The sequence below is a fragment of the Culex quinquefasciatus genome, chromosome 1 (assembly GCF_015732765.1).
Source record: "Culex quinquefasciatus strain JHB chromosome 1, VPISU_Cqui_1.0_pri_paternal, whole genome shotgun sequence".
Taxonomy (NCBI): domain Eukaryota; kingdom Metazoa; phylum Arthropoda; class Insecta; order Diptera; family Culicidae; genus Culex; species Culex quinquefasciatus.
In genome coordinates, this window is record NC_051861.1 from 122714082 (window position 1) to 122735648 (window position 21567).

Below are 21567 nucleotides of genomic sequence, written 5' to 3' on the forward strand. Positions count from 1 at the left end.
CCATGAATACTGTACACATATTTTAAAAATTAGTTTCATTTTAGAAAAATGTGTAACTTTACATGACAGACTGATGAAAATTACAACGATGACACACAGTAAAAACATGTGTAAATTTAGAAGGTGTAAATTTGTTAAGGTAATTTTACCAATTGAAGCTGAAAAAGTGGAAAAATAGTGGAATATTGTTGAATTTACATTTTTTTAGAGATAAAGTTACACATTTTTCTGACATAAAAGATTCGAGATGATGAAATGATTTTTTGTACTGTGCAAAATTTTCGATTTACTGGAACCTCCATTTCCGCGAAAAATGAGCAATTATACACAAATATGAGTCAATACCACACATTATACTGTAACACAAAATTACCGACGATTTCTGTTTTTTTCAACGTATAATTTTCGAATCTATGACATTTCCCCGAAACCCACATTCCCGAAGAGACATTTCCCCGAATGCCACATCTCCGAGAAGACACATTCCCGAAATGTCATTTACCCGAAAATCATTTCCCCGAACAATCCTTTTCCCCGAACGGCCACATCCCCGAATGGCGACTTCCCCTAAAAACCATTTTCCCGAATGGCCACTTCCCCTAATTTTACACATCCCTAAAAATCATTTTCCCGAATGACCATATTCTCGAACGAGCATTTCCCCGAACCCGGTCAGGTGGCCGCCTGACCGGGTTCGGGGAAGTAGCGATCAATAAAGTATCATGTCCTCAATTGAACGTTCAAAAAATTCCGAGCTTCACTTGAATTTTGATTATTCAAATTGATGTACGTGCGACAACTGGCCAAAGGGATTTCAGGTCAGAACGTGTTTGACACACGTTCAGGCCCGACTACCGCAAAAATTTGTAATTGTTACTCGGGACCTTGGCAACCAAAATCAGCGGTCGAGCTTAAGTATAGCCCCTAAACTACTTTAAAATTATTTAGTAATATTGAATCTAAAATGGCGGTTATGAAATATTCAAAAAATGCATTTTGTAATTAAATAATCAACTATTTAGATAAGATTAAAAGGGTTGGTTGCAGAACTCGAATAGGACGTAAAAAAAATAAAAAAAAATGTTCAAAGCCTTCATCCAGCCAAAATTGATAAAGACAAATCAGTTAAGTTAAACAAAATCTAGAACAAACTGAATCCTGCGCATCGAGTCGTCGCATAAAGCTATCGTTGCTGTTCTATCCTTACCACGTAGATACCGTTTTGGAAAATTGTCCTTTCTGAAAATGGCCGCTACAAAAAAAAAAATCTTTTTTTATGGAACCTGGATGATCTCAATACCCCGCACTCTTGAAGTGTCCGCGTGGTTTATTAATGGCCTTCTACGGTTATTTTTAAGTCTTACAAAACACATAGGAGAATTTAATATTTACTTCATACTTTTATAAAAAAAAAAAATCCCTAAATAACAATTAAGTTTATATCTAGGTTATCATTAGGGAAATTTGATTTTTTGGTGAAGTAACCATTCGGGTAAATGTAAATTCGGGAAAACGACAGTTCGGTAAAATGGCCATTCAGGTAAATGACATTCGGGGATATGGAATTTTCGGGAAAATGATTTTCGGGGAAGTGGCACTTTCGGGGAAATGATTTTCGGGGACATGGGATTCGGGAAAGTGGGATTCAGGGATAAGGGATAAAACCTTATTTTCATATATTCAAAATAACGGAAATGGGAAATCAACTAAATAAGGATATTTGACCGAAACACAAGTAAACTTCCTGTTTTGAAAGCTCGCAGCTTTTCGAAGGTTTCAATCTGGCAAAATTCGAGAGTTGACTGTACTGTATGCGATCCTCGCGCGGGGTCATCAATTGCATACACCGTTTCAGGAAACGTCGAGTTTTTTGCTATTTGCAAAATTTAAAACGCGCAATGAGCTCTCAGTGATCGCTACAGTCCTAGCAAGCAGGAAGATCAATTACTAGCAAAACTACTGAAACATTAAAACAGCAACTTGCGGTATTTCATCGAAAACAGTTGGGTGCGCTGATGATCTGTTAAACTGTGGAAGAATAGGATGAAAAACAAGAAGACAAGAAAAAAAAACAAACCACTAAAAGTGTCGATAGATCTATTTGAACACGGATTGTTTACGGGTAGTCATGATGGCATGATTAGTACCACCTGCTTGGGGCTCATCTTCTTCTTCCTATTCTGTTTTTTTTTTTGCTTAAAGGTCTGCGTTTATGCTTCTTCACCATCAGTCCATCATCATCGGCACCTTAAATTCATTTGAATGCACGTCGCCGTTTTTTCAAGTGGATGTCTTCTTTTTTTTTTTGCAAAACAACAACACAGAAAAAAAACACGCGCAAACGATATTAGAATCAGTGAGAAAATTAAACACCATCAGGAGAGCATCCATTTGGATGCAATTTGAATAGCAAAATATTTGCTGGGCGCTTTTTTTACCGTTTCAGGGTTTTGTGTCATTAGAAGCAGTTTGTGCTGTGGTTGGGTTTCTGATGGGTGCAATATTGTTTGTTTTGTGTATTTTTTTGTGATTATAAATTGAAAAAATATTACTACATCTTAGATGATATTTGTTTTTGTGTCAGTAAAAATTTGTAATTGAACAGAAAAAATAGTATTTTTACAGGAAAAATATGTAAATTTACATATTTATATTGTAGATTTTCATTTTGACATAAATTGAGATTAAATTATATGATATTCCTCGTGTAATTTTACATATTTTTGTGTGTAATTTTACTTTCATCATAGAAAATTAAATAATGTTACATCGCAAAAGAGATAATTTTAAACCTTCAAAAACATATTTTTTTCAACTTGTCTATTTTGCATAAAATTCTGTGTAATTGGAATTGCATTTAAATGATGTAATTTTACACATTTCAAGATTTTATATCATCATTTATTTGAGAAATTTTTTCTACGATATTTTTATATTTTTGTTTCAATCCAAATTCTCAGAACTTAGAACTTCTGATAAGTACCAGAAAGAATGTTCACCAGACTTTTCGAAGCATCTTCGTTTCAGGTGCTGTTGCCACAAGGATGGTCAAGGCCCCCTAGCCAAGGTCGTCGCTGCCCCTCGTCCGAGGCAGAACTTTCAAGAGGATCTCGCGTTGATGAGTTCTTTTTCATGGTGCTGAAGGGTTCTTAAAGGGGGGGAGTTGTTCTCAATTACGACTTTGTTTTCGATATATTTTTTAAGCGTCGTTTCGAGCAACTACCGGGCTTTTGGCGCAGCTCGTCGAGAGCAGGAGAGTTTCGTGCTTTGATGGATGGTGTTTCGCAGATTGACGTTTCAATTTGTTTCTGGGAGCAATGTGCAGTTCTAGGCGCAAGAGAGAGAAAAAAAGCCATCAATTTTGATGTTGGCCGAGCGTGGGAAGATTCACGGCTGGCGGATTCTTCAAGAAGGTTTGGAGGATTTTGAGAGACTCTGTTGAGATTTGTCCACTGCAAGTGTGCACAACAAGGCAAATATTGACTGGGTGTTGGGTAGAATGTGGATTTTGTGAATTTTGAATACGAATTAATTTTTTGAGGAAGCATTTTTGTAGGACTAGCAAATTTTATTATTCTAGAAAAAAGTTCAGACCAAAATACTATTTTTAAAGTAGAGTTAAACTGAGCTCAGTTGCTTTTATATTGTTAGATTAAATTTCATCGATCATTTCAATCAAATTTCAATAAGACATAATAACTGAAGATCTGGATCCTGAAACATCGCATGAAACAGTTTTTTTGCCAACAAATTCCTTAAATTGCCTCTGCAAGTTTGTAAATTTCCATCTTCCAGTGTGTAAATTTACATGTTCCATAAAAATTTTGCCAAAATTACATCTTTATACAGTCAAAAAAAATCAGTTACATCTTGGAATGATGACAGATTTTCTGTCGAAAATTTCCTAAAATTACCTATACAAATGAGTAAATTTACATCTTTTTGTATGTAATTTAACATGTTCCATAATTTTTTTGCTAAAATTACATCTCTACAAAGTCAAAAAAAATCAGTTACATCTTGGAATGATGACAGATTTTTTGTCAAAAAATTCCTAAAATTACCTCTTTAAATGTGTAAATCTACATCTCTTTGTATGTAATTTTACATGTTCCATAAAAAATTAGGTAAAATTACCTTTCTACACAATAAAAAATCATGCATCTTGAAATGATGACAGTTTTTTTGTCGGAAAAATCCCTAAAAAAGCCCCTGCAAATGTGTAAATTTACATCTTTCTGTGTTTAATTTTACATGTTCCATAAAAATTTAGGGGAAAATTACGCCTCTACACAGTTAAAAAAACAGTTATATTTTGGAATGATGACAGATTTTTTGTCAAAAAAAAACCCAAAAATTACCTCTACAAATGTGTAAATTTACATCTTTTTGTATGTAATTTTACATGTTCCATACAAATTTAGGTAAAATTACATCTCTACACAATTAAAAAATAATCAGTTACATCTTGGATTGATAACAGTTCTTTTTTGTCAAAAAAAAATCCTAAAATTGCCTCTGCAAATGTGTAAACTTCCATCTATCAGTGAGTAATTTTACATGTTCCATAAAATTTTTGCTAAAATTACATCTTTACACAGTCAAAAAAAATCAGTTACATCTTGGAATGATGACAAATTTTTTGTCAAAAAACCTAAAATTACCTCTACAAATGTGTAAATTTACATCTTTTTGTATGTATTTTTTTATGTTCCATAAAAATTTAGGTAAAATTACATCTCTACACAATAAAAAAATAATCAGTTACATCTTGGAATGATGACAGTTTTTTTTGTCAAAAAAAATCCTAAAATTGCCTCTACAAATGTGTAAATTTCCATCTTTCAGTGTATAATTTTGCATGTTCCATAAAAATTTTGCTAAAATTACATCTTTACAAAGTCAAGAAAAAATCAGTTACATCTTGGAATAATGACAGATTTTTTGTCAAAAAATTCCTAAAATTACCTCTACAAATGTGTAAATTTACATCTTTTGTATGTAATTTTACATGTTCCATAAAAAATTAGGTAAAATTACATTTCTACACAATAAAAAAAATCATACATCTTGGAATGATGACAGTTTTTTTGTCAAAAAAATCCCTAAAATTGCCTCTGCAAATGTGTAAATTTACATCATGCTGTGTTTAATTTAGCATGTTCCATAAAAATTTAGGTCAAAATTACGCCTCTACACAGTTAAAAAAACAGTTATGTTTTGGAATGATGACAGATTTTTTATCAAAAAAAAACCTAAAAAAAAACCTAAATGTGTAAATTTACATCTTTTTGTATGTAATTTTACATGTTCCATAAAAATTTAGGTGAAATTACATCCCTACACAATAAAAAAATTAGTTACATCTTGGAATGATGACAGTTTTTTAATTACATCTTTACACAGTCAAAAAAAAACAGTTACATCTTGAAATGATGACAGATTTTTTGTCAAAAAAATCCTAAAATTACCTCTACAAATGTGTAAATTTACATCCTTTTGTATGTAATTTTACATGATCCATAAAAATTTAGGGTAAAGTTACGCCTCTACACAGTTAAAAAAACAGTTTTATTTTGGAATGATGACAGATTTTTTTTCAAAAAATTCCTAAAATTACATTTGCAAATGTGTAAATTTACATCTTTCTGTGTATAATTTTACATGATCCATAAAAATTTTGCTACAATAACATCTTTACAGAGTCAAAAGAAATCAGTTACATCTTGGAATGATGACAGATTTTTTGTCAAAAAATTCCTAAAATTATCTCTACAAATGTGTAAATTTATATCTTTTTGTATGTAATTTTACATGTTCCATAAAAATTTTGCTAAAATTACGTCTCTACACAGTGAAAAAAAATATCAGTTACATCTTGGAAAGATGAAAGATTTCTGAAATTACCCCTACAAATTTGTAAATTTTCATCTTTCTGTGTGTAATTTTACATGTTCCATAAAAAATAAGGTAAATTTCATCGAAAATAGGTAGAATTCAAAAGTAACATTTTTCAACCTTTTAAAATTAAACTATATTTTAAAACTTCATATCACTGTAAGGAGGTATGATAGACATTCTGCAATTCTGGCAACACTTCCAAAGAAACTCTCTTAGACCACCTTCACCCAGTGAAAAATCGTCGTCATCCCAAGACCCACAACAACAACAACAACCGGCCATCATCCGTCGACGGTCCGTCGCCGTAATCGATCGGATCGGATGGAGGTCAAGGCCCCCGTGAGGAACACAGGAGAAAATCACCGGCCTCGGCCAGGAAAGACCCTTTGCCTTCCCCACTAACACCCCTGTCTAAAAGTGCTGACACACACACACACGAGTCTCGGTCCGTCTGGACTTCCTTTCGCCTCTGGAGTGAGTCCAAACGAAACGAAATGGGATGAACCTTTGGCCGGGAGAAAAAGACAGGTCATTACCTGATGGGGAGTTGTGTTTTTATTTTTTTTCACCGTTCACCGATCTTATGCTAAAAACGCATGTAAAATGTAGAAAATATAGCGCAAAAGCTCAACTCGCCAAGCCGATGCCAAGAAGAGTCCCGCGGGACTGATCTGTGCGCTCTTTATCATTATGCGGTCGTATCAATAAAAATAATTGCGTATTTCCTGTGACTTGGCTGAACGGTTGGAAATGTTGGAGATTTCTTCCAGCTCACTCGCCCGTTGAGGTCTCTCTGTTTTCTTTTTTTTTGTTGTTGTTTCGAAATGAAATGTGTTCTCTCGGACGATGTTGTTGTTGGTGTTGTAAGTCAGTCCGTCAATGTTGTTTTGTGTAAGATAAAAGGAATTTCAAACGAGCCCTCTGTGAGTTATTTGAAACTAAATTTCTGAAAAAAAAATCAAATTACTCAAAATCTCAAAAATTTCAGTTCTTCAGAAAAAAACGACTTCGGTTTGATCAGTGCTGTCTTCCCTGCTTATCTTATCAGCTGAAAATTACGTGATTATTTTCACTATTTATTGACGAGATTGAACTAGATCATGCACAGCAAAAAAATCATGGTAATATTACATCTAAGAAGGGGCACATCTTTTATGTCACAAAAAATATGTAATTTTACCTCTGATAATGTGTAGTTTAGCACTTTTCTGCTGTAATGCCATTTTTCAGTTTAAATTGATGTAAAATTACATCATAAAAGAGGTAATACTCAACCTTTCAAATTTACACTATTTTTACTGTGTAGCTTTAACTCGCGAAGAATCTAAACTTAAAACAACTATTGCTGATGCAATGACGCTAATCCTTATCATCCAGTAGTATAAATAAAGAGAACAAATCACTTCGAGCCAGTTCCAGTCTTTTGGTAAATCTAGCCGGTTTGATTTGTACCCTGGGAGTCGATCCACAGTTTGAGAGCACCATGAAGTTGGTATGTAATCCCCTTATTTTCAATCATTTTAAAAATAGTGCTGTTGTATAGTTATATACTTGATTAAAATATTACACAAAAAAGGAGAAAACTAGGTAGGTAACGTTGAGGAATCTATTTTTATCACAAAATTTGCACTTTAAGAGGCTATTTCTCAACTTACAGTAGTCCGATCAACAAATTAAAAAATGTGAGAAAACTTGAGCTTTTTTCCCTTCCTAAAAAAAATTTAGTATCATTTTTCTCCGTGTTCTTTATTTTTTATTGCAAAGCCCTTATCACGTGGGTAAGATGCAGCAATAACCATGTGAAGTTCAATATTTTTAACCAAAAACTATTTTTTTTCGCAATGTTGATTTTTTTTAAATTATTTTTTTTAGGAAATTCATTTTTGGATTAACTTATTATAAATGTGTAAAATAACCTTAGAAAATGTGTAGTAGAAACTTCTTTCCTTAAAATGTAGAATTACATATCTTTAAAAAAAAATATATTAAAAAGTACATACTTATAATGTAATATTACATTAAAAATGGCAAAAACTTGAAATTACGAGCCAAGGTTTCCAAATTTTGATGAAAAAAGTTTTTTTAAATGCAATTTACACCTGTCCAGTTGTTTTGCCATCATTAGATTCCAAAATATCAAAATATTGACAAAAAAATATTTTTTGCGAAAAATAAAATTTTTGCGGTGCTGTAAATTGGAATTTTATAAAAATTTAAAACATTTTTAAACAAGCACAAACAAGCTTAATATGATTTTCAATGCACAGAAATGCATTTTGGATTGCTGGGATTTTTTTTGCCCACTGATTTTTCAGACCAATTTTGAAGGCGACATAAACTTTGAAAAATATTTGCAATGGACTTTTTGTAAAAAAGAAAATTAAAAGCTAAAATGCAATTTTTCTTCGTGAAACAATTTTTCTAACTACAGCTACTTAAAATTCTAAGGAAACTTGGATGGAAATTTAATGATGCAAAATTACTTCTTTTAGCATAAGGAATGCATGAACAAATTTCAACCTAAATAAAAAAAATCTAAATAATAATCAAATTACTCTTTGTAAAATGTTGAAACTTGGTTTTAAAAAGTTCAAACATTTACTGTAACGCTTGATTTATTATTTTTGTATAATTTTATCGGAACATTTAAGGAAAATTTTTTTTTTTTGGAAGGATACATAAGAGAAAAAAAAACTATAATACTATTACATCAGCATCTTTTACCTCTCAAATAAAGTAAATTTACCACATTTCCATTGTAAGGTTACACAGTAACAAAAGTTAAATTTTGGAAGGTTTAAAACTTGTTGGTAGAATATGAGTAATTTTACCGAAAATAATGTGTAAAAATGAGTAAATTTAACCACTTTCTGATGTAAAATTACATATTTTTTGCACAAAATCTTTCACCATTGTTCGATGCAGTGTTTTTTTTATGATAATGTTCAGTTTGCTCAAGTGTTCATTCTTTTTGGCAAGGTTGCCAGATGACATTTTTTGAATCAAAATATAACTTTAGGATTTTTTTTATCAACAAACAAATAGTGCCAAATTCATAATTCAGGAATTAATATTTTAACACAGGGTTAAAAGAAACCAGAATATTATACTTTATAAATAAACCGCAGTTTTGAGGCAGTGTTCCCAGCAGAACTGAATACCTTTCTGCTACTACTTATTGGATTAGAAGTAATGTCAGAATGTAATTATAGTTTTTTTCTTAAATTAAAGTAAATTCAGATAATTTAACCTCAAATTATTTGATATTTTCCACTCAAGTATCAATAGTTCATGGGGCAGGGTTGCCAGTTCTACGGATCAGCTTTTGGAATACTATTTCGATGATTTGTAGTGGGATGATACCTGAAGTAATTTTGATTTGAACTTACAGTTTCCTACAGTGTTAAAAATGATTAATACTACTCAAGTATCTACGTCTCATGACAGTGTTGGCAGTTCTTCGGAAGTTATGCCTTATAAAAAATACAAAAAAATGAATTGGTTTTAATCGAAAAAAAATAATACTAAATTCGACAGAAAACGTTTGTTTGAACGCAATGTTGAGACTAGTTTCAAACACTGACAAAATAATTAAGTATGTAGATAAATATGATTTCGAAAATCATTTTCTTTGAAATTTACCAAAGCAATTCACATCGTTGAAAAAATAAATAAATGTGAAATAATTGTCTTTATTTTGTAACAGTGTTGTAAGATCTCCTGATTTCTTTTATTTATTTCAAAGTCTGTTAAATATAAACAAAAAATGCACAGAAGGGCGATTCCAAAGGTAATTTCAATCAAACATTTGTGACATGAATATGTGAATGTGAATAATGAAATAAGTTTTCCTGCAACACTTGTTGTAAAAACTGGAGTACTATTTTTTTTTTCATTTATTTTATCATCTTTTTCTAGACTGCACTGTTCTTGATGATGCTGATCTTCATCCTCGGCTTCGTACAGGCGATTGCCCAAGACTCGAACTCGGACTCGAACTCGGGCGAAGTTTGATGATATATGATATACCAGTTGTGCAATGTTTTTCAATAAATGAGACATTTGAGTAAAAATCACATATTTTCATGTAATTTTTCAAAAAGAATTTAAAAAAAATCAAATTCCAATCCGCCGAAAATTCCCACAAACAGAAACAGACATTCCAGCCGAGGACCAGCCAAAACGACCTCGCCTCGGGGTCACCGATCATCAGTCATCCTTGCCAGAGACGACCTTCCAGCTCCTCCCCGGACACTTCCTACGAAATCCTAGCCGAACAATTGACTTTTGCCAAAACAACAACAAAGCCAATCAAATGCTGCAGCAATAACAGAAGAAAACGGACAACCTCTGACCTCTTCGCGCAAGAAGAATCTTCAACAAGCGCTACGCGATGATGGGCTGGACCACCCTAAGGCTAGCTGGTTGAAGAATTTCGCCGAAAAGGGGAGGTTCGGGGTTCGCGGGAAGATTCACCTCGTTGATCAACCCTCAGTGTGCCACAGGGTGATCATGTGGTTGCGAACTTGCAGAAATTGGTGAAGACCTGATCAATCGATCGAGCATTTTAGGACGATTATGGAATTGGGTCTGTACAACTCTAGGGAACCTCCAGGATCTGCAATGAACTTGTTGTAGGGTTCCGGAAACATGTTAAGGTCCTGATCATGAAAACCTGGAAGATCACCAGAACGTAACAATTTAAGTTACGCGATCATATTTCATAAGGTCATTCTCAAGGTTTTGAAGGTCAACCAAGACTATAAAGCTCAGACCTGGAAGATCTGGACAATCTTCAAATGACTTCCAAGGTTGAAGATCTCCCCGCCTGAACTTCCCGCGCGTGGGCAATCGAGGGTCATCCCGCGCACATATCCCTTCTTCTTCGGCAGCAGCTCATCCCGTCATGTGAAGTGGACACACACACGAGAGCTCGCGGGGATCATCCCGTTTCTTCCGCGGAGGGATCGATCGCGCGCGTGATCTCGCACACCCTGTGCGATCGCGATCGCGGTGAAGTGGCGCGGCGAGAGGCAGTGAGGCAAAACATAACAACATCAACGTTTTTTTTTTTTCTAGGAGGTTGGTTGTGTGCAAAAAAAAAAAAGCTACGTAATAATAAAGAAGATCTCGCGCGGACTTGGAGTGTCCGACGTGGTCGTCTTCAGAGTCCCTAGGTTATTGAACTATTTATTAGTGATTTTGTTTGCTCGAAGGAAGATATCTGTGCTGGCTTCGGGACTCTTTTTGTACACCGCACATTGTCTACCCTCGTCGTCGTCGGAGGTAGCGCAACAATTACTTCAACTCCTGAAAGCATCGAGGAGGGTGAGGTTATGTTGATCTTGGAGGGTACCAAGCTGGGACGGGGGGTTTGCGGGGTGAAATAGCACTTGGCTGGGAGAATCTTCCCTTTGTTGACTTGCTCACTTCTTTTTCCCTCGAGTTTCGGGAGTTGGCAGAAGCAGGAGCGCAACATTGTTGCGCGAAGAGGATCCTCGCCGGAGTCGTCTTAGGACGGGAGGTAGTAAGTACTTGAGGCCACTTGAGCCGGGGCCCGGTTTTGGGATTATGATGAAGAGATCAAACTTGATCAATCAGGTTGAGAGGATCATCGATTTGCTGTGCGAGGGACGGTGGAGGGAAGTTTCATAACTATTGAACCTGTCAGTAGTGAAAGAAAGCACTGGCAGCGTTGCTGGAGGGCGCCTATTGTATTTCGCGGAAGATCTTTGGAGGAATCCAAATTGGCCTTCAAGGTTGATGGAGAAGTTCGAGTATCTTCGAAATATTCCCAATCCAAATAATTGGTTTCAAATAGATGAATTTTGTTGATGACTTTGATCATTTGGTGTTTTTAACATTTTAGTAAAAACTGGTCAATTTTTGCCAATTTCTGTCCATTTCTGTCAGTTTCTGTCAATTTCTGTCAATTTCTGTCAGTTTTGAATATTTTGACAATTTTGACAATATTGACAATTTTGACAATTTTGACAATTTTGACAATTTTGACAATTTTGACAATTTTGACAATTTTGACAATTTTGACAATTCTAAAAATTTGAAATTCTTAACAATTTTGACAAATTTTGACAATTTTGTCAATTTTGACAATTTGAAAATTTTGACAATTTTGACAATTTTGACAATTTTGACAATTTTGACAATTTTGACAATTTTGACAATTTTGACAATTTTGACAATTTTAAAAATTTGAAATTCTTAACAATTTTGACAAATTTTGACAATTTTGACAATTTTGACAATTTTGACAATTTTGACAATTTTGACAATTTTGACAATTTTGACAAATTTGACAATTTTGACAATTTTGACAATTTTGACAATTTTGACAATTTTGACAATTTTGATAATTTTGACAATTTTGAAAATTTTGTCAATTTTGACAATTTTGAAAATTTTGACAATTTCGTCAATTTTGACAATTTTGACAATTTTGACAAATTTGACAATTTTGACAATTTTGACAATTTTGACAATATTGACAATTTTGACAATTTTGACAATTTTGACAATTTTGACAATTTTGACAATTTTGACAATTTTGACAATTTTGACAATTTCGACAATTTTGACAATTTTGACAATTTTGACAATTTTGACAATTTTGACAATTTTGACAATTTTGACAATTTTGACAATTTCGAAAATTTTAACAAATTTGACATTTTGACAAATTTTGACATTTTTGACAATTTTGACAATTTTGACAATTTTGACAATTTTGACAATTTTGACAATTTTGACAATTTTGACAATTTGGACAATTTTTAAAATTTTGACAATTTTGACAATTTTGTCAATTTTTTATTTTTATTTTTTACAATTTCGAAAATCTTGACAATTTTGACAATTTAGACAACTTTGACGATTTTGAAAATTTTGTCAATTTTCACAATTTTGACAATTTTGACAATTTTGTCAATTTGGACAATTTGGACAATTTTGACAATTTTGACAATTAGGACAATTATGACAATTTTGAACATTTTGACAATTTCGACAATTTTGACAATTTTGACATTTTGACCATTTCGACAATTGTGACAATTTTGACAATTATGACTATTATGACAATTATGACAATTTTGACAATTTGGACAATTTTGACAATTTTGACAATTTTGACAATTTTGACAATTTTGACATTATTGACAATTTTGACAATTTCCACAATTTTGACAATTTTGACAATTTTGACAATTATGACAATTATGACAATTATGACAATTATGACAATTATGACAATTATGACAATTATGACAATTATGACAATTTTGACAATTTTGTCAATTTTGACAATTTCCACAATTTGGACAAGTTTGACAATTTTGACAATGTTGACAATTTTGACAATTTTGAAAATTTAGACATTTTAGAAATTCGTGAACTTGTTTGGTTTTTTTTTTTTGTTATTATCAGATCTTTTTTTCTGTTTTGTAAATAATTTATAGTTTATGTTACATCCTCAACTTATTTAAAAACACCTTTAAATTATACCATATTCAAATGAGCAACCTAACGTGTCCCTAATCGGCCCCAAAAACATCATCTATTTAGCAGAACCTTCCACATAAATCTTCCCCGATCGCGGCACACTTCGGAACAGCGTCGAATTAAGCAGATCATTTCTCATTCCGTGTGAATTTTGTCGGAATTTTTCGGAAAGAATTATGTCCTGATTACGCCACGGCGAAAGTGGAGCGAACCCGTTAATTTCAAACAAAACAAAAAAAAAAATCAGCAATCCGCATTTTTTTTCTGTTCCTACCAAAGTCCCGGATCTTGCCCAAACTTTACGACTTTCCTTTGAAAAAGCTCAAAAACAAAAAAAAATGACGGCGAAGATCCTCTCCCCGCGTTGAATTGGCGCGCTTCGCGCCGATGATAAATTGGTAGTAAATTAAGCAATAGACATAGGCCCAACAAAAATGGGCGAAACGTGATCGATTTGGGTGCGGAATCGCGCGGAATGTCAATTGAATTTGGGCAGTAAAATATTGTTTTAGTACCCCGGCCAGTAACCGCGGCTGACATTAGGATTTGATAAATTGGTCACGTTCTATGTGTTGCTAGTTGATGTTTTACAACAGTTGATCTTGTCGTGGAACGTGAAATTTATTTCACACTTTTCTGAGACAAGTGTAGTTTTGAAATTTATTTATTCCATTCAGAAGCAAGCTTTTTCACAATTTTCACCACAAAAATTGTTTAACTTTCATCACTCTCACTTGAGTCGGAACTTCCTTGAGGCATATTGGTCGGCAACTGCTGCTGTCGATATTCATTCGCTCCGAGTCGATCCTGTTTTTCGAAAGATAAATTTCAGTTATCTACGACAAACGACTTGAAAAATTGAATCAATTTACTATTTCGTCAAATGGATTTGACTGGGGAAATCCGAGCGCCGCTCCTACGATTAGGGTCAGCAGCAAAAATAGGAATTTCTGAAGGAATAAAAAAATTTATGGAACAATCTATAATAATATCAAAATCCACTAACCAACTTCATGACGTGTCCTTTCCTTCGAACGATTATTACAGCACTAAGCCAAACGAAAACTTGTTGAGCGAGTGCAAAGATAAGAGCACTATTCTTGGAATTGAATCGCATCGAATGTTTTGACGTGTTTCATTTTAATGATAACAACGCTGACGTTAATAAAAAAAACATTGGAAAATAGCAAATAACAGCAGTGCTGCCAATTTTGATTTTTTTTGTGTTATTTTGAATCCGAAAAAAAACTCCTTAAAAAACCTTAAAATTTTCACAACACAATCTTTTTCAGCCCAAATATCACCAAATTTTAATTCTTAAGGTAGTTGAAAAAAAAGTGTGGGATCAAACCAACCCTGAATTACTTAAAATTTCACAAGGGGCCATCCATAAACCACGTGAAAACTTGGAGGGGGGGGGGGATTTGGCGATTTTTATCAACAATTGTCAACGAAGTGGGGAGGGTGAGGGGTTGAGATTTCCGAAAAAAGTGTCCACGTAGGTTACGGAAGGTCCCAATTAAAAAAAATGAATAACATAAAATTTTCTAATTTTGATAACATCAATATAAAAATACGCCATTTTGTAAAAATAGCATTTTTACAGAAAACTCTACTTTTGTGAAAATCCATTGAAAATTTGAGGGGGGGTAAAAAGAAACCATATTTTAAATGAATTTTCAAAATTATAAAGTTTGTACAAAATTTTTGGCTACAATTTTTTTTGAGTACTATTTTTATAACTTTCAAATAAAAAAAAAGCATTAGAATACTATTTTGTAATAAAATACCGAATCTGGAAAGAACCTCTATTAAATTAAAAAAAATCTAGTTTTCAGATATTCCATTAAAAAAGTTTACTTGCTAAATGGTTGTCAGAAAGAGCTTATTTTGGAATGGATTTTTTCAAAAAGTAAAATTTTGCTGTAAAATAATCACATTTTCACAAAATTTTCAACTTTCAAATATATTAAAAAATAATTTAATAAAATACCGATTTTGAAAAAAAAAAAACACATAATTGCTAATATAAAAAAAAAAACATAAATACGATGTTTTGAACAGAAAATATTTTTTTGTGAAAATCTATAAACAAATTGACATCGACCAAATTATGCCACATTTTGAATGGACTTTTTGTCAATAATGAAGCTTCTGGTGTAAACTGCCCAAAATCATTCGGAGCTCTTTTTTATAATTTTCGAAATAAAAAAAAATATGCTGAATTTTTTTTTAAGCCTAAACTGGAAAAAAAATCTCAATAGTGCTATCTCGAAGAAGAAAAAATACTAAATGAATGTCTAAGAAGCTTAACCATGGATGGATGGATTTTCGTAACAATTATTTTTTTGGTGTAAAATACCCAAATCTTCACAAAAAACAGGTACCTTAAATTTTTTATTCCAAATCATCTAAATAAAAATAGGGAAAATTCATTATTTTATAAAATATTGATTTAAAAAAAACACATCTAATAATTGCCAACATGTAAAAAACACATATGAAAACGGTGTCTTAAACGAAAATCTTTGAAAATGTTGCTTAATGTTCGGACCAAATTATGATATTTTGAGTAGGCTTAAAAAACCTTAGTTTAAGATGTTTGTGGTAATGCTTTAAAAAAAGAAAAACCATTAGACAATTTATGAAGATTGATATTTTGAAAATAGTGAGAAATTTTGAGTATTTTACAAAATAATAATTCTCTAAAATTTCGCCATTTTTTCGGGAGTTAAATTTTGATTAAAATATTTTGATGGATTTTTTTACATAAATTAACATTTTGAATCTTTATTTTTCCCCTTTTTTCAAAATTTTAAGGACAGTTCATTTAAAGCATATTCGTAAATATATATCTCGAAGAGTTTTTTTTATTGTTTCAAGTAAAATTTCTAAAAAACCTAACTTTATTTTTTTTTTTAATTTTTATTCATATGTTTAAGAGGACTTAAAAAGGATCAGTAGTGCGGTGCCTGTGTGGACGCGCAGTCCTGTTTTTTCGTGTTATTTTCCATCTCTTTTGTGTCGCTGTTCGAGTGCATGGGGTGATTGGTGATTATCGTTTGAGCAGCAGCGCCGGGAAGATGGATTTTTGTGGCGTTCTTTTTGTGCTGTATTCGTGATCGTGTTCATATCATGCATGCGGTGAGGGGGGTCATTGTGCTAATGAATATTATTGCGCGTCATTATCGTGTGAGCAGCAGCGCCGGGAAAATGGATTTTTGTGGCGTTCTTTTTGTGCTGTATTCGTGATCGTGTTCATGTCGAATTATGTGGAAGGTGCGAAGCCGCGTGTTATGATTCTTGTGTCTTTGTTGTTTTATCTGTGTTTCCATCTGGAGTATTAGTTTTAAAATTATTTTCATTTTATACAGCTTCCTGAAATCATTTATTTTAAATCAAATGTCTACATGTAAATTTGTCTACTCACTATATGATTTATTTAAATGTTCATATTATTCCTTATCCTATTCCATTCCTGTAATATACCATCTCCTTATACCATATATGATCAAATTGCTTAAATTAACGAAACTTTCTAAAACAGCATGGGAACCATCTGGAGCATTTATATTTTAAATAACTGTTTTATTTTACAGCTTCCTGGAATCATCTTGATTGTATTTATTATATATATTATATTTATTTTATTTACTATATTTATTATTTATCATTATTACAAAACTATATGCTTATTAGATAATACACTACAGACTCACATTTACACTTACAAACATTCAAATCATTAAATACATTACGCACTCAACCATTTTCATCGGCCCGATGAAATGCCCCTAACCCCCATTCCAAACCTCCCAAAAATATTCCGTTCACTTTTAAAAGTCGCATGGGTTCCCTGCACTTTTGCCACTAGTGAACAACAAAACCATCCCCTCCCAAATCCCCACGGGACTGTATGGGCGTAGCCTTGGAGCACAGTGTGGAAATTAACGTTCTTAGATATTCTTGGTTGTACCGGGCAGCAATCAAATTGTCTAAGAATATTGAATTGACCATTGTGGCACCCCCTACAGCGTGGTGCAGACCCGTTATGCTATGCTATGCTATGCTATGCTATGTTTAAGAGGACTTAAAAAGGCATCTTTTGCATTAGAGGATGGTGCGAAATGTGATATCGGAGCAGTGATTTTTTCTTTGCAAAAAAAATATGATTTTCCGAAATTAAATTTCATTTTTTATGGCAAAATCAAATTTGCAATCGAACATGACACAGCAACTTTTCGATAAAGTGAACCGTTTACAAGGAAATTTATCCATCAGATAGACATTTTCAAAAACTATTATAATTTTCAATCAACAAAAAGCATTCCTGCGAAAAATATTTTCGAAGAGCTGAGAAAATTTTCAATAATTCTTAGGGCTAGTGATTTTTCACGGCAAAAATATTGAAATTTCGCGGCATGCCAATAACAAAATATCGAAATATCACGGCAATTTCACGGTACTTTGAAAACTACTTGAAAGTATAGAAAATAAATTATTTCTGTACAAGAAAAAAAAACCGTACAAAATTGCAATAGGTCAACTTCCCAGAATCTTCAAAAAATTCAGTTGTCCTAGTTTTTCTAAGATTAAAGAAATTCAAACATAAAAAATATGCAAAAAAAATCTCTGAAATCACAGCACATCCTTAACTAATATATTGTTAAGGATGTGCTGTGATTCAAAAGTAAATTAAGTTAAATATTCTATAATATGTTCTGAAAATTATTCTATAAGGCCGTTGCAAATATTTGTTGAAGTTTATTTCCTCGTCTCGGACCGTAGCCGAGGAAGGGAGGGGGGGGGGAGGTTCAAATTATTTTTAAACAAGCCTACATAAGCTAAATAATGATTATCAATACAGAAAAGGGCGTTTCAGATGTTTTTGAGTTGAGTTGTTTTTCAGTTTTAGGAAAAAAAATGCCTCCTGATTTTTTGAAACAATTTTGAAAGGGAGCGTCACCACGTAATATGAAACTTATTTTATTTAAAATGAAGTTGAATTCAGAAAAGAACGATATAATAGACTGAAGGAGGTATTAGACTACGGTTAATAAAAACACAAACTCGCCCTTTTTCGTGTTTGACAGTTTACCAAACTCGCAAACAAGGCAAAATATATGCAGGATGACGTTTCTGCAAAAAATGCAGACAAACTGTCAAAAAGTGTGAGTTTGTTTGTTTGTTTGTTTCCCATAGTGTAATACCTCCTTGAAAAGTAATTTCTAACTGATCATTAAAAATTTCACGGTATTAACCAAATTTCACGGCCAAGGGCAAATTTCACGGATTACGCGGCTTCCGCGAAAAAATCACTAGCCGTAATAATTCTCTTCCAGAAACCTAGTTAATTCGACAGCTGGTTGCTGAAATACAGCCTCTTATTGTTTAAATTACATGAATTTCAGTGCTTTTCCATTTGGTGCCATTTTAAATATTAAAAAATGAATCTTTGAAAAATCAGCATTTTTCAATGAAAATACAACCAAATTTTTGTTGTTAGTAACATCTTCTGATTTTTATGGTCACGTTTGTAAAATAAGGCGTCATCCATAAAGTATGTCCCACTCTAGGGGGGAGGGGGGTCTGAGCAAGTGTGACATTGCATGTAATAAGTATAGGAAAAGCGTGACAAAGGGGGGAAGGAGGGGTAAATTTTGGTTTATTTTAGCGTGATGTACTTTATGGATGAAGCCTAAAATCGTGTATGGATTCGTTTGAATTTTGGTATGTTTAAAAAAAATATTTATGCTTAAAATTGTATGATTTCACCCTAGGAAAAATCTAAAATTAATCATGTATTCCGAATCCGCACAGAATTGAGCCTGATATTTTCTACACTCTACGTTGTTTATGGATTGCCCCTTAATACCGTAACTAGAAGCTAGACTTGGATTCAACGGGCAAAAAACATGGAAAAATATGTATTGGGATAATTTTCCAATTTTCTTAGGGTGGTTTTCCAAAGAAAATTAAACATTAAAAAAAATATGTCAAATTTTAAAATGGCATCCTCAATTGAGATATTTAATTTGACAAAATTATTTTTTTTTTATTTCACAGTATCATCTCGAAAATGTTCACAAATCCCGTTTTTGCTCTCCAAATTCATTGGGACAATTCTGGATACTTCTAATCCCTGAAACCGTTCAAGAATCCCGTTCGTTCGTTCGTTCTCCCTCGGTTCAGTCCGGGTCAATCCTCCGCCGTGGCGGCATTTTAACGAAGGCGATGTCCTGCGGGCTTAAAACAACAACAAACCCAGAGAGGTCAGTCTCGGAGTGGACGGATCAAATATTCCGAATTTAGATTTTATGAGCTCTCCGGGCGCGGCTCGTTTAACGATTTGCAGTTTTGCAGCACACATTGGCCAATTAGGATGAGAACGGGGGGAGAGCTTTAAATAGTTGATGAGGTGTGTTTTTGGTACTAATTGATTAGGCGCGGTATTGGGATTTGTTAATTGCATGTGGTGCGAGCTTATGATGACATAAAAGCTGTCATCCGAAGGACCCGTTAGGATGAAACGGGATTTGAGCGGAAATAGACTGTTTGAAACATAGATGAGCTTCATTTCAGTTTAGAGCGTGTCACGCGAACGTCCTGAGTTCGATTCCCACTACCAACTAGTTTTTCACTGTTTCACTTTCATTTTTACACCATCAATTCAACTTATTGGAGCAATTTCACCCCACTTCCTAAAGCCGCAGTGGCAGTTCCACTGATGGTACAAAGTCACAACTTCAAAAGGAAGTCGATGGCCATCTTCCAAGACCCCAGAGGGGGGAGAGCTTGGACTTAATCACGTCAAATAGGCTAAGCCGGAGCCGTGATTCGATTAGCGCAGGAAACGAGCGGTTTTACGCCCGATATATAAAAAAAAAATCAAAAGAAGCTGGGTCGACCTTCCTCCCAATCGCAATTCTTCGACTTTTTACGACCCACTTGACTCTCATTTTCTGGATCGCTGGCTGCTGCTGCTGGTAAGCTGCCAGAGAAACTGCTACAATTTGCATAACGAATTTCACCACCGCCGGCGCGCCGTGGAAAAATGTGTCTCTTCCTGTGAGGGGCTACTAGAGAGCTGTAATATCGGTCAAGTTATTAGTTCAATCCCCGATTAGGGTGATAGGGTTGAGCGATTTCGCGCCCGAATTATGGCTCGCGAAAAGTTTCGTTTTCAGGAGTTCCCAAAGGTAGATGTTGAGAAAAAACTTAAATTTTCATAATTTGCGATAATGATGCCAAGCGACGTGAAATGTTTGGTGAGTTTTTAAACCTTAGAGTTTTTCGTAAATATTTATTACATTTTTATAAACATATATCATGCTAAAAATTCATGTATTAACGAAAAAAATACGGTACATTAAAAAATATATGTATTATTTTCATCAAAAAACATCGAAATTGTGGAAATCATTTACGAATTCTTAAAGTCTAAAAATCTCTTATTTTAAAAAAATCGAAAATATAAAAAATACAAAGTTCCAAAAAAAGAAGTCAAAACATAAATCACAAAAATCAATTCATATCATATCAGAAATTCCAAAATAGAAATAAAAATATTCAAAATTTCTTTAAGTACCAAATGACAAAATGACAAAATTTCAAAATAAAAAAAAATGTTCCAGATATCTTAAGAGTACAAAACATTCAAAATCTACCGGAAATTCTTCAAAAGTGGGATTATTTTATTAAAAACATTCAAAAATATTTTAAAAATTAAAAAAAATGAAACTAAAAAAAATGAAACTAAAAAAAATCTAAATCCAAAATGCCACAAACCACTCGTCTGTGATATTAGTTTTAAGAAACCCCAAGTTTCGATTTCACTAGGTTCTTTGGCCAAATTTTCCCTAGTTTTTGTTTAATTGCATTTGAAGAACCTTCTGTTACCAAACGGTTATTGAAAAGGAAATAGTTCCAAGGAACACCAAATCTCTATGAACCAGTTATTCACACAAATTGTAAAATTGTAAATAAAATGAATTGAATTGAATTGAATTGAAAATGCCACAAACTATCATCAGAAGTTTTAATTTTTTTTTAATTTTCAAAAAAAAAATCTTTTTCAAGTACAAAAGTTCTAAAATTCAAAAACAATATATATAAACAAACAGCATTCAAAGAAAAATTAAAACTAAA

The 21567-nt window shown here is 33.0% G+C and overlaps 1 protein-coding gene and 2 long non-coding RNA genes across 6 annotated transcripts in view; 1 reads left to right on the top strand and 2 right to left on the bottom strand.

Annotated features, from left to right (window-relative positions):
• The window catches only part of LOC6052831 (telomerase-binding protein EST1A), a 265874-nt gene that overhangs the window by 83287 nt on the left and 161020 nt on the right, over nt 1-21567 (bottom strand). The gene's annotated exons all lie outside the window — the stretch shown is intronic.
• On the top strand, nt 7306-9979 carry LOC6052832. Its single transcript, XR_005276576.1, has 2 exons — nt 7306-7393; nt 9820-9979. It is a non-coding gene; the product is annotated as an uncharacterized LOC6052832 (long non-coding RNA).
• LOC119765215 lies at nt 14040-14497 on the bottom strand. Its single transcript, XR_005276575.1, has 3 exons — nt 14426-14497; nt 14292-14369; nt 14040-14226 (listed from the first exon to the last, which is right to left on the bottom strand). It is a non-coding gene; the product is annotated as an uncharacterized LOC119765215 (long non-coding RNA).